This window comes from Triturus cristatus, chromosome 1_2 (assembly GCF_964204655.1).
Source record: "Triturus cristatus chromosome 1_2, aTriCri1.1, whole genome shotgun sequence".
NCBI lineage: Eukaryota > Metazoa > Chordata > Amphibia > Caudata > Salamandridae > Triturus > Triturus cristatus.
This window is the reverse complement of record NC_140580.1, coordinates 171204131-171217485: the sequence shown is the minus strand read 5'-3', so window position 1 is coordinate 171217485 and position 13355 is coordinate 171204131.

Sequence of the window (13355 nt, the reverse complement as noted above, 5' to 3'; positions counted from 1 at the left end):
CTTTTTTACCCTACTATATTTCCCTGTAAGATTTTTCCTTCTCTGGGTGAAGTTTTTGGGCATTGTGCTCAATGTGGTCAAATCTGTTTTCAAAAGACATTAAAAAGCAATGTTTAGAGGATCAATTGTCCAAATAGAAGTGTAACTTTTTTCTTATGTATTTTGCTTGTTTTATTTTAGGAACAGTATTATAGGGGTAGGGACAATGCTAATTTGCTTATTGTTGGTCCCTTTTTTTCCGACACAGACAACAAACATATGATGGATTAAAATTGTTTTCTTGTTAATATTTCTCACACACTCATCTTTTTCCATAAATATAGACATTGGGACTACCACCAGATCACACTTACTCTCATCCTACCCTTGCATCAGTTAGGTAGATCTCATGTAAACTACATAGATATTTATGACTTTCTTCATATATGACTCAGTTTTCTGGCATTGTACAGCAGGTGGCAGTTATGCCGGCTTAAGTAATGTTTTTTGCAATTGCATGTCACACTTAATGAGGAACAGGCTCTGAGAATCTAGCCCAATGGGTCTTTCATACATGCTTTCTGTATGGGATTCTCTTCTCTGTGCCGTGCCTGTAGATCATCAGGCTTTCCTGCAGAAGGGGCTTTTGTGTCAAAAAAGTGCCTCCACTCCCCCCACCCTGAACAACTATAATAGTGATACGCCGCTCCCATGGTGTGTTGTTTCACATCTCTACGCACAGGCATGGACACATCAGAGTCACTCTAGCATTGAAGCAACAGAGACAGCTGCAGATCTCCCTGACCGACAACTGCCTGGAACAGCTTTTACTAATTAATGGCAGGTCAAGGGTCAAGTGATCCCAAGAGGACTCGACGGCTCCCCTATAAGGACCAGACTCCTTGTTAACCTACCAGCTAATAAATATCTTTTCATCACTGTGTACAACTGTCTTGATCTCAGCTTGATCCTGTTGGCCGGCTCTACATTGTATCCGTCTATCTGAGAAGCTGAGAGAAAAATTAATTACTTCGGCTGCTCTCTTAGTAAATGTTCATCTTATACTAGGGTGCTCCTATGAATACTTTAGTTGCAGAGTTTGTCAAGGCAGACACTTTGTATTATGGATGATTTGAGTGTCCTCTGCAGGTCTTCACTGAGAGGCTCAGTTCTAAATCATGTTTTTGGGATTTGCTATCACAGTCACTAAAATTTAGAAACATTTTCTCTGTGATCATTCGACGAGGGCACATTTACCATGAAAGGCAGGAGTCTGCTGGTTACAAAATGGGAAACAGTCTTTACATGAGGTCGAACCACACAATGTCATAACCATGTATCCATTACCACCAATGGCTTTACCACCCATTGCCTTTACAACACAATCTTTAACAACAAATATACCTTTACAACACAAGGTAAGTGTGTGAGTATGTCTTATCTATCTATCTATCTATCTATCTATCTATCTATCTATCTATCTATCTATCTATCTATCTATCTATCTATCTATCTATCTATCTATCTATCTAACATGCATATGTATATATGCATATATTTGATATATACATATATATATGCATATATATATTCATTGAAATAAACAAGCATTAAAGTAATGTTATAGTTAGGTGAATTTGTCAATGACAGCATTTACAATTATGTCATTTGCGATGTCATCAGTGATGTCATAAATGATGTCATATGTTTGGTCATGAGCAGTGCATGGTGGTGGCGCAAATTATAGTTAGTGCTGCTAACTAAAACTGTGAATTTCTGCATTTTTTGGGTCAACATTTTTATTTTGTCATTGACAAATACACCTAACTATAACATTAATATTACCTTTGGCCGACTTTGGGCCCAGGGTCCCCATCCCTTAGAGCCCGGTGTCAATATTAGAGGGATGAGAGCACTTGGCTGACACCCTGGGCTGGTTTCGGCCCCATGGAACCTATCCCCAGAGCCAAGTGTACATTTTAGGAGAAGGGGGGGCACGTGGCTCACCTCCCGGGCCAATTTCAGCTTTGGGGACCACATCCCCCGGGACTCTGTGACATTATGTAAGGGGATGGGGAGCACGGCTTCACTCCCTGGTCGGTTTCGTAGCCGGACCCACATCCTCCAGTGCTCTCACTGTAAAAGGTGGGTACCCACCCAGGGCACCCACCATACTGTGGAGCCGCTGAGGTAGCCACAAGGCACCCACGGCCGCAGCCAGTTCTCCGCACACAGAAGGAGCGGGCATTGCTCCTGCCCACAAACAGCAGCTCCTAATGCTGCTCCCAGCAGGTTGGAGCAACATTTTGATCTATTTCCCTGCCCGCATCAATTCAGGCAAGGAGACAGATCGAAAATCCACTGTCAGTGGGCGGGAGCATTTTTGAAGCTCCCGCTCGCTGGGAGTGGAGTTGGTGTTTTCTCCCACTTGGCGTGAGTTTTAAAAATGCTCCCGCCAAACAAGAACTAACAGAGGTTTCCCTGCCCACGCTGGTGTAGGCAGATAAACCGCTATGTCCAGGGGGTGGGCTACCCCGGACATAGCTTGTGAACCGTCCCTGGGGTCATCAGGGTCATTAATGGCTCAGGGATGGGGGCCACACAGCCCTCCTCCCTTAAAGTAATGAGCCCTGGGGGTGGGCTCCCTGGGGCCTTTTGAGGCTCAGGGAAGAGAGTTGCGCGCCCCCTCCTCTTTTTGTTGAATTTCAGCCACTGTAATCGGCTCCCGTGGCTTTTTGAGACTCAGGGTGGGATTGGCATGCAGCCCACCTACCCATATAAATACATTGTGTCCCTGGAAGTGGGCAGCCCAAGGTCTCGGTAGACTGGAGGAGGGGAGCTGCACAGCCTCCCTCCCCATATAAAGTATTTTCAGCCCCGGGGTTGGCTCCCCCGGGTTCTGCAGGCTCGGGGGGCTGTGTGCCTCCCATATCAACTATTTTAGGCCCTGTGGGTGGGCTCCCCTTGGACCTCTGCAGGCTTAGGGAGGTGGGCCACGTTCCCCCCTCCCTTTATAAATACAGCCCTGGGAGTGGGCTCCCCAGGGCTTATAAGAAATAAATGCTGCCCTGACACCAAATCCTGCAAGACTCTTGCTGGGTCTCTGTAGTTTTTGCCATTGTTTTCCCTTTTTTAGCATGCCGGGGGGGTCCTCTGAGTTAACTTAAGAGGTCAGGGTATCCTTAGCCCGCCCCCTTATATTAATATTATTTTTAACATCACAACAGGGTACTGAGTGCCTGAGTCTTGTAATGGCTGCCAGCAACATTTTCTTATGTTGCTAGCAGCCAATCAGAGAGCTCACTAACGAGACGGCCCAAGGCAAATAAAGCTCCCTGAGCAAATCAGAATGCTCTATTTTTAAATTGTGGTCCTGTGAGAGTCTCTCGAAACTTCGTAGACCCAACTGCCAAAATATACAATTATATTTTACACTTACTTTCTAAAATGTTACTGAACGGATTTACACCAAATCACAAAAAGCACAATCTGCGGACCAAGATCTAGCTTCTCGCCATATTTTGTGTAATTTAGTTCAGCAGTTTTTGCTGTAGCTCGTCTTAAAGAAGTCTACCTAAAATGCATGGGGATTTTACGTTTTGTCACTCCCCCTTTTTCTCAGCCCCCGCTTGACGGATCATCCCGAAACTTTCCAGCTAATGCGGGTGAACTTTTTTTTGGGGATGTTTTGAGAAGATTCGTGATTACCAGCAAACCAAAAAACGCTCTTGCTATGGAAAAGCAGACTTAACTAGAGACGAGCGCCATTAGGAAATGTATGTATATGTATTTATGTATATATATAATTTTTTGGACTGTCGGTAGTTTCGAGGCTTGATACCATATGTTTCTGAAGTCTGTTGTTTAGTTTCACGCACACATTAAGGTTTATTTCTAAAGTGAATTGTGCATGTGCTATAATTTATTCATGGGCGTTCCCGAGCGCGTCATGTGATCAAGCTCGCGGATGCGAGCGAAACGCGTCATGGTGGACACTATGTCCGACGATTGTAATGGACTTATATCTGCCTTTGCCAAATAAATTAATGCCTGCACCTATTCCGGATTCCTGTCTATTTCTACCAGCGTGAGCACATCGAAGAGGTCCCTGCCAGCGTTCTTTCCGCCTGTTGGCTGTTAGTGGCGGTGCTGGATTAGTTTTGTGATATATATATATATATATATATCTATTCCATCCAACACTTCCTCTCTAACTTGTAGTCTCTTGAGCAGCGGCTCTCATTACACCATCGGGAAAGAACTAAGCGTCACAGCTTTTTGTTGAGTAATTATTTTATTATTAATCCTTAAAGTGCAGCAGTGCAAACATGACTGATGTGTTTCAACCGTAGCCTTCTACTAGGTCATAGAGTTTTTGTGCATAGAGTGCACATTTAGAGGGACAAAGCCCATTTACCACCACCTATTTTAACAACTTGACTGCTCAATGCCATTTTTTCCAGTCTTACATTGTCTGCCATTTTGAAATCCCAATTACAACACTAATATTGGTGTAGAGATTACAGACAGGCTTAACAATGGAATTTCTAGTTCTTCAATATCATGCCTCTTGTTTTTCTGTTTTGGTCAGGCTCTAGCACCTAGACAAAACACACAAATGCAGCTGTTGTTTGGGAACACGTACTCTTGGTCATATAGGTATGCACAGACATGCAAATGCACAGAGAAGAGATAGCGACTATACCTGAGATGTAGAACTTTCATCTGTGTATGCTGAGGTACAGGTATCCACTACAAACACCCAGAGATGTTTTGATATATAATTACTTTACTTCTGTAAAAGGGGAGGGAGCTAGTCTACCCGGTCTAATATAATGACAGCGCCTTTTATGATTTATGAACTACTTACTATGCTGACCGTATTTGTTTTAGGAATTTTCCTCCTAGTTGTGGCACTGCATACTAGAGCACGATAGCTAAAATAAATATTTTGAAATTTTCTCATGTCTCTGTCAGATCCTATTGTGGACAAGTACGAGTGTGAGATCGAAAGGGTGTGTTCTGTCACAGCTTTTCCTGAGAGGGTCAGGAGTGTTCTGTTCTGGGGTCACTTGTTCCTCTGTGAGTTAGTAGGAGGGCAAGTGAGACACTATAGTTAGGTGCATGGGTACTAAGGTGGTAGGATGACTCAGTCCCTGCCTACCAAGGTTTTATGGTCCCAAACATAGTGTTGTGAGTCCACAGAATCCCTGCAACATACCCTGGTAGAAACTCTGTTGATAGCTGGGCTGCACAACCAGCTGTCCAGGTGAACATTCAACTTCTAAACAGAGGAGTAATATGAGTATTCGCGCAGGCAAGCGTGCCATGCTTGCCAAATGTCCAATAACCCCCAGTGGGAACACCAACCTCCGAATTCAGCGGCAACTCTAATGGTCAGAAAGTCCAGAAGGGGTGGGGTACAACAGCCCAGGGTCGGGTCTGCAATGGTGTTATAGTCACCCCCCAGGAGCATCAGTGCGTCTAGTGCCAGTGCCAACAGCGAGACCAGGGAGTCATAGAACTGTGGTAACTTAATGATTGGAATGTAGATATTGCCCAACACCAAGTCAACTCCGTTTTGCCATCCCCTAATGAAGATGTACCTCCCGCTCGATCGGTATGTTCAGACATGATGTCCAAGGGTGTCCCAGGCTGAATTCACACCATTTCACCATGGGCATAGGACGAGAAAGTTGTGGCATACACCCGGACACTCCATCTCTGCCGCAGAGCATCAACCTCCCTACTTGCTAAGTGTCTCTCATGCAGGAGAGCCACATCCACCTTCCTGCACAGCAGATACGAGAGGATTTTGTACTGCTTCGCAGCAGAACCCATACCTCACACATTTCACTTAAGGAGAGTGCAAGGTGTGTTTTATGGCATGGTGATGCATCAGAACCTCGCCCATTGCCTTTTCATGCACCCCCAGTCTAACAGAAGGACCCCTCAATGAAAGACAAGTCCAGTGATTCAAACTTTGTCCCCGGCCACCTGTGTCAATCATTACCAACTCCCAGTCCCTAGTAAAGTGCGGCAACAGCCACACGTCCAAAAACCGAGCGAACAACAATGCAAGCATGCACAGTGAACTCCACCATCAGGGAGGAGTTGATAGAGGGTGGCTTGTAGCTCTGCTCTGCTATCAGTCCCCCACCCACCACCCACCCTGCCACAATACAAATGAACATAAATACCTGTAGAGTCAGAGACAGGGTACAGTAACAGACAGTCCATTGTTACTCCAGGGTATCAAACACTATCCATCAGCATATAGTCCCTGGGCACAAGCTAAAGACACCTCACAGTAAGTCAGTGCATCAAACAAGTGCCCCCTCATGTGCCCACACAGGTGTGCAGCAACCTAGAGGTCATCCACCGAGCACAAGGTGATCACCGCTGTGGTTGGATCAACATCTTGCTCATCCTCTGAGTCCTTACCAAATGGGCTCGACCCAGATGTGCCTCCGCTAGCATCTGACTGTCTCAATGCTGCAAAAGTGTTGGCAGTCTCGAGCGCCTCCCAATGGCCCCGCGTGGCCTGAGCCTCCTTGGGCTTGACCACCACTTTGTGACTACAATGTCTACACCTCTTCCTCTTGTGCAGTGGGGGTCTATGCCAGGGAGCTCCATCTGTGCTGGCCCTAAGCATTTCAAGCCACTGCCAGGCTGCCGCAGGGGTGTTAGAGAAGAAGGTGATGTCATCCACTATAAGTTTGAGCTGGACCGGAAACAGTAGCCTCCATAAGTGCCCTCTTCACCTCGGTGAAGGAGGCTCTGCGATGTTGCAACTCCACTGTGTAGTCCTCTGCCCACCTCTCTGGATCTTTGCAGTATGAGATCCCGGTCACGATAATGCAGCAGGCGCGCCACCACTGGATGCGTCTGGCCCCCCAGAGGAGGCGGCCCAGCCTGGACACAGGGTGCTCTAACCAGGGCAAAGAATTTGGACAATCCCTGTGGGGCCACCATTGTCACAAACCAGCCCTCCATGTAGCGAATCATATCCTGTCCCTCCACCATTTCCAGCCGTTGCCGGTGGCACATCTCTTCCGGTGCCCCACTTGAGAAGTTCACCACCTCCAGTGTAGCAACTGTCCAAATTCTTTGCCCTGGAGAGGGCACACTAGGTCCTGGCTTGGACGACTCATCACGGCAGCTCCCGTGGTGTCCGGGGCCCAGTTGCCAAATAGGGGAAGTCAACTCAGGTACCCCTCTGGCCCAGTCCACCCCTGGGGTCCCCTTTCACAGAGCCTCTGCATCCGAGTCCTCGAGTGGGCTCACCAGAGCTGCCAGGTAGTCTTCCACAGGCCTCAAGGTGGGGGCCCAACTATCTTGCTGAAGTTCGCCCTATCCCCAGGTAGCCACCGCAGCCTTGCCTGTGAAGAAGGGCGAACCCTTGCCCCACCACCTCCTCCTCCAGGCCAGCTCACCACTCATGGGAACTTCAGCCACACCGGGTCCATCCTTCTTTGTACTGTGTTTTTTCCTCTTTTTATTTACTAATCTGAGTTGGATTGGTAAAAAAATGAAAAACAGTATGCCAAGCAAGTGGGGTAGGAAGACGGATGAGGATACATCATGGGTTGGATGAAGTCACAGAGGGTAGGGGTGAGAAAGAACCAGGAGGGCAGGTTAAGCAGCATGGGGCAGGGGGAAGCAACAAGGGGAACTGTGAGGAGAAGCAACATGGAGGATGCGGGAATGGAAGCAAAAAGAGAGAACGGAACTTGGAGCAGGGAAAAACAAATGAATGAAAAAGCAAGCAAGGTGGAGCTAGGGGGAGCAGGTCACAGGCGAGAAAGCAAATCAGCAGAGCCAAGCACACACAAGTGAGCGCTCCACAGGGGAGGGGAGAAAGTCATGGCCAGTGAAAGAGTAACATTAACACGGCAGAGGGGAATTTCTAAAGGGAAACTGCTGGGAAACACATGTACTCTTATGGAGTGCTAAAAATCAGAAATATATAAGTGATGCCTAAAAATGTGAGCAGTGGAAGGTGACAAGTTATGCGTTGATGCGCCAGAGGAGGGTCAAACACACTAGAGGGAATAATGCCCACATAAGCTAACAAATAAGAAGCAAGCAAATGAAAGTTACAATGAAGCCAACCAATAATAAACATATGGCACTGTAACATTACAATATGTCTTGCAACAGACAGCGCATGCACTGTGTAGTAGACAAGATCTAACAACTAAAGACTGTCCTGCATTTCTAGGTTTGGCTGTCATTTTATGATGGGCTTTTGCATAAGAATTGGCACTCCTCGGCATACTTGTCTTGATGTAAGGCATTTACCAGCATGTGCACAGACTCTTGCAGAATAGCAAGTCAATGCAGAGTTTATGTATGAGTAGTCTTTAAAGTCAATTATGACAGTCTGAGCTGGAACTCTACAGGCATAATCCTGAGATTCAGGGTGATCTCCAAAGAGTCCCTAGGTTGGATGATGCCAGCATTGTCTGTGTTATTTTTCTTTCAGGGTGGAACAAGCAATGAATTTTGAGTTTGTGAGATAGACAATAAGCTTCTTGATTCTTGGTACTTTCCTTTTATTTTATGTTGTCTCTCGTGCAAATGAGTTGCTTCTTCTGTTATCCTACCCTACATTGCACGTGCTGTGACTGAAAACTAGCACAGGTCTCTGCTTCACACATATCTAAACTTAGGTACAAGCCACCATTGCCCTCATTAAGCCCCAACACTAACACAAGCCTACATTGCATACACTCGGCCACATTCCTTGTGCTGTGATTTAACCCTACCACGAGTCTTCGCTGCACCCATGAGGAATAAGCTCAAGCAAGCACAACCCTCCATTGCGAATATATGATATTACAAGACAAACAACTACAACGCATGCTTTTACAACGCAGTTTTTACATTGCAATTGCCGTTACATTGCATGATTTAACAACGCATGCCATTGCAACGCATTTTTTAAAACTACCATTACAACGCATTCCATTACAAAGCATACCATTACCACAGATACCATTACAACGCATAATACGTTTAGGGCAACAGTAGGGTAAGTGTTGGATAGTGTAGGGGTAAAAACTACTATTCCCACTCCAGTGAGTGCAACAGTGGGGTAAGTGTTGGATAGTGTAGGGGTAACAATTACTATCCCCATGTACCCCAAAACGCATACCCACCCTAAAACAAACAAATCTCCATTACTTACCCTATAATATGCGTTGTAATGGCATGCGTTGTAATGGCGTGCGTTGTAATGGCGTGCGTTGTAGTGACATGCGTTACAATGGCATGCATTGAAATGGCATGCGATGTAAAGGCAGTTGCATTGTAAAGGTAGTGCATTGTAATGACTGTGTTGTAATGGACTTTTCCCCTCCATTGCACACTCAAGGCCCCAGCAGTAACACAAACCTCAGTTGCACACATTCTGCCCCACCTCTACCATTGCATGTGTAGTGATTCAACTCTAACACAATTCTTTGCTGCACCCAGCTCTGGCACAATCTTACACTCAGGCTTCACCTTACCACAAACCTCCACTGCATACACTGGCAGTAGCACTAATACTCTCGCACAAGCCTCAATTTCATGCATTGCGATTCAACTCTAGCACAAGCCTTTGCTGTAGACATGATGCCTAAGCTCAAGCATCAGCCTCCGTTGCAGGCACCAGGCACCAACTCTAACACAGGCCTCCGCTGCATGCACCGGGCACCAACTCTAACACAAGCCTCTGTTGCGTGCACCAGGCACCAACTCTACCACAAACCTCTGCTGCATGCACTGGGTACCATCTTTAACACAAGCCTCCATTGCATGCACTGGGCACCAACTCTAACACAAGCCTCCGCTGCATGCACTGGGCACATACTCTAACACAAGCCTGCGCAGCATGAACTGGGCACCAGCTCTAACACAAGCCTCCGTTGCATGCACTGGGCACCAACTCTAACACAAGCCTCTGCTGCATGCACGGGGCACCAACTCTAACACAAGCCTCCGTTGCATGCACTGGGCACCAACTCTAACACAAGCCTCCATTGCATGCATTGGGCACCAACTCTACCGCAAGCCTCCATTGCATGCACCAGGTATCATCTTTAACACGAGCCTTCACTTCATGCACCAGGCACCAACTCTAACACAATCCTCCACTGCACGCACCAAGCACCAACTCTAAAACAAGCCTCCGTTGCATGCACTGGGCACCAATTCTACTTCAAGCCTCCATTGCATGCACTAGGCACCACCTCTAACACAAGCCTCCGCTGCATGCAACAGGCACCAACTCTAACATAAGCCTCCATTGCATGCACCAGGCACCAACTCTAACACAAGCCTCTGCTGCATGCACCAGACACCAATTCTAACACAAGAGTTCGCTGCATGCACCAGGCACCAACTCTAACACAAACCTGCACTACATGCACTAGACACCAACTCTAACACAAGCCTCCACTGCATGCACCAGGCACCAACTCTAATACAAGCCTCCGCTGCATGCACTGTGCACCAACCCTACCACAAACCTCTCCTGCATGCACTGGGTACCAACTCTAACACAAGCCTCCGTTGCATGCATTGGGCACCAACTCTAACACAAGACTCTGCTGCATCCACCAGACACCAACTCTAACACAAGCATCCCCTGCATGCACCAGGCAACAACTCTAACACAAACCTGCACTGCATGTACTAGACACCAACTCTAACACAAGCCTCCGCTGCATACACCAGGCACCACTCTAACACAAGCCTCCGCTGCATGCACCAGGCACCAAATCTAACACAAGCCTACGCTGCATGCACCAAGCACCATCTTTAACACAAGCCTCCGCTTCATGCACCAGGTACCAACTCTAACACAAGCCTCCATTGCATGCATCAGGCACCAACTCAGACACAAGCCTCCACTGCATGCACCAGGCACAAACTCCTACACAAGCCTCTACTGCATGCATCAGGCACCATCTCTAACACAAGCCTCCGCTGCATGCACCAGGCACCAACTCTTACACAAGCCTCCTTTACATGTACCAGGCACAAACTCTAACACAAGCTTCCGTTGCATGCAGTTGGCCCCAACTCTTACACTAGCCTCTGCTGCATGCACCAGGCACCAACTCTTACACAAGCTTCTGCTGCATGCACCAGGCACCAACTCCAACACAAGCCTCCACTGCATGCACCAACTCTAACACAAACCTCTGCTGCATGCACCAGGCACCAACTCTTACACAGGCCTCCTCTGCATGTACCAGGCACCAACTCTAACACAAGCCTCCGCTACATGCACTGGGCACCAAATCTAATGCAAGTCTCCACTGCAGGCACCAGGCACCAAATCTAACACAAGTCTCCACTGCATGCACCAGGCACCAACTCTAACACAAGCCTCCGCTGCATGCACCAGGCACCAACTCTAACACAAGCCTTCCCTGCATGCACTGGGCACCAACTCCTACACAAGCCTCCATTGCATGGACTAGGCACCAACTCTACCGCAAGCCTTCATTGCAAGGACTAGGCACCAACTCTAACACAAGGCTCCATTACATACACCAGGCACCAACTCTGACACAAGCCTACGCTGCATGCACCAGGCACAAACTCTAAAACAGACTCCATTGCATGCACCGACACCAACTCTACCGCAAGCCTCCGCTGCATACACAAGGCACCAACTCTAACAAAAGCCTTTGCTGCATGCACTGGGCACAAACTCTAACACAAGCCTGCGCGGCATGCACTGGGCACTAACTCTAACACTAGACTCTGCTGCATGAACTGAGCACCAACTCTAACACAAGCCTACACCGCATGCACTGGGCACCAACTCTACCACAAGCCTCTGCTACATGAACTGGGCACCAACTCTAACACAGGCCTCCGGTGCATGCACCAGGCACCAACTCTAACACAAGCCTCCGCTGCATGCATCAGGCACAAACTCTAACACAAGCCTCCCCTGCATGCACTGGGCACCAACTCTATGGCAAGCCTTCATTGCATGCATCAGGCATCAACTCTAACACAAGCCTTCGCTGCATGCACCAGGCACCAACTCTAACACAATCCTCCGCTGCATGCACCAAGCACCAACTCTAACACAAGCCTCCATTGCCTGCACTAGGCACCAACTCTAACACAAGCCTCTGCTTCATGCATGTGGCACCAACTCTAAAACACGCCTCTGCTGCATGCAACAGGTACCAATTCTAACACAAACCTGCACTGCATGCAGTAGACACCAACACTAGTCTCTGCTGCATGCACCAGGCACCAACTCTAACACAAGCCTCTGCTGCATGCACCAGGCACCAACTCTAACACAAACCTCTGTTGCATGCACCAAACACCAACTTTAACACAAGCCTCCGCTTCACGCACCAGTCACCAACTCTAACACAAGCCTCCATTGCATGCACCAGGCACCAACTCTTACACAAGCCTCCGCTGCATGCACCAGGCACCAACTCTTACACAAGCCTCCGCTGCATGCACCAGGCACCAACTCTGACACAAGCCTCCACTGCATGCACCAGGCACCAACTCTAACACAAGCCTCCACTGCATTCACCAGGCACCAACTCCTACACAGGCCTCTATTGCATACACCAGGCACCATCTCTAACACAAGCCTACGCTGCATGCTCCAGGCACCAACTCTTACACAAGCCTTCTCTACAGGTACCAGGCACCAACTCTAACACAAGCCTCAGTTGCATGTACTTGGCACCAACTCTTATACAAGCCTTCGCTGCATGCACCAGGCACCATCTCTCACTTAAGCCTCCGCTGCATGCACCAGGCACCAACTCTTGCACAAGCTTCTGCTGCATGCACCAGGCACCAACTCCAACACAAGCCTCCACTGCATGCACCAGGCACCAATTCTAACACAAGCCTCTGCTGCATGCACCAGGCACCAACTTTAACACAAGCCTCCGCTTCACGCACCAGTCACCAACTCTAACACAAGCCTCCATTGCATGCACCAGGCACCAACTCTTACACAAGCCTCAGCTGCATGCACCAGGCACCAACTCTTACACAAGCCTCCTCTGCATGTACCAGGCACCAACTCTAACACAAGCCCCCACTGCATGCACTGGGCACCAAATCTAACGCAAGTCTCCACTGCATACACCAGGCACCAAATCTAATGCAAGTCACCACTGCATGCACCAGGCACCAACTCTAACACAAGCCTCCCCTGCATGCACTGGGCACCAACTCCTACACAAGCCTTCATTGCAAGCACTAGGCACCAACTCTAACACAAGCCTCCATTACATACATCAGGCACCAACTCTGACACATGCCTACGCTGCATGCACCAGGCACAAACTCTAAAACATAGTCCATTACATGCACCGACACCAACT